Genomic DNA, 1,205 nt, shown 5'->3' with positions numbered 1-1,205 from the left:
AGCACCGAGCACCGCGGGGACTCAGCACCGAGCACCGCGGGGACTCAGCACCGAGCACCGAGCACCGCGGGGACTCAGCACCGAGCACCGAGCCTCGGTCTCCCCACCCGGCCCTCCTGAGTGCTGTGCTGAGTCTTCCTGAGTACTGAGTGGTGTGTTCAGTCCTCTCGGGTGCTGAGTGCTGGGCTGAGTCCTTCCAGGTACTGGGTGCTATGCTCAGTCCCCAGGTGCAGTGCTGAGACCTCCGAGGTGCTGCGCTGAGTCCTTCCAGGTGCTAGGTGCTGCGCTGAGTACTCCTGGGTGCTGTGTTGAGTCCTCCCGGGTGCTTGGCTGAGTCCTTCCAGGCGCTACGTGCTGCGCTAAGTACTCCCGGGTGCTGTGTCGAGTCCTTCCCGGCGCTAGGTGCTGTGCTTAGTACTCCCGGGTGCTATGCTCAGTCTCCAGGTGCTGTGCTGAGTCCTTCCAGGTGCTTGGTGCTGGGCTGAGTCCTACTGGGTGCTGTGCTCAGTACCCAGGTGCAGTACTGAGACCTCCGAGGTGCTGTGCTTAGTACTCCCGGGTGCTATGCTCAGTCTCCAGGTGCCGTGCTGAGTCCTTCCAGGTACTGGGTGCTGTGCTGAGTCCTCCCGGGTGCTATGTTGAGTCTCCAGGTGCTGTGCTGAGTCGTCCTTTCTTTTGGGTGCTGCGCTGAGTGAGTACCCAGGTTCAGTGTCTCAAGGTGCTGGGCTGAGTCCTCCCTGGTGCTGAGTGCTGAACTCAGTCATTCTGTGTGCTGTGCTGAGTTCTCCTGGATGCTGAGTGCTGTGCTGAGTACCCCTGGATGCTGAACCCGGTCATTCTGTGTGCTGGGCTGTTGCTTTCCTGACACTGAGTGCTGGGCTGAGTCCTCCCTGGGTACTGGGCCGAGTACCCGGGGGCTGTGCTGTGCCTCTGGGTGCTGTGCTGAGTTCTCCTGGGTGCTGACTGCTGTGCTGAGTCCTCCTTTGTTTTGGGTCCTGGGCTGAGTCCTCCCTGGTGCTGAGTGCTGAACTCAGTCATTCTGTGTGCTGAGGCCTTCCAGGTACCGAGTGCTGTGCTGAGTCCTCCGTGGTGCTGGGCCGAGTAACCAGTGCCTGTGCTGTGCCTCTGGGTGCTGTGCTGAGTTCTCCTGGGTGCTGGGAGCTGAGTCCTCCGTGGTGCTGGACTGAGTACCCAGGGCCTGTGCT

Source organism: Microtus ochrogaster, unplaced genomic scaffold (genome assembly GCF_000317375.1).
Source record: "Microtus ochrogaster isolate Prairie Vole_2 unplaced genomic scaffold, MicOch1.0 UNK209, whole genome shotgun sequence".
NCBI lineage: Eukaryota > Metazoa > Chordata > Mammalia > Rodentia > Cricetidae > Microtus > Microtus ochrogaster.
Note: the sequence above shows the minus strand (reverse complement) of the source record.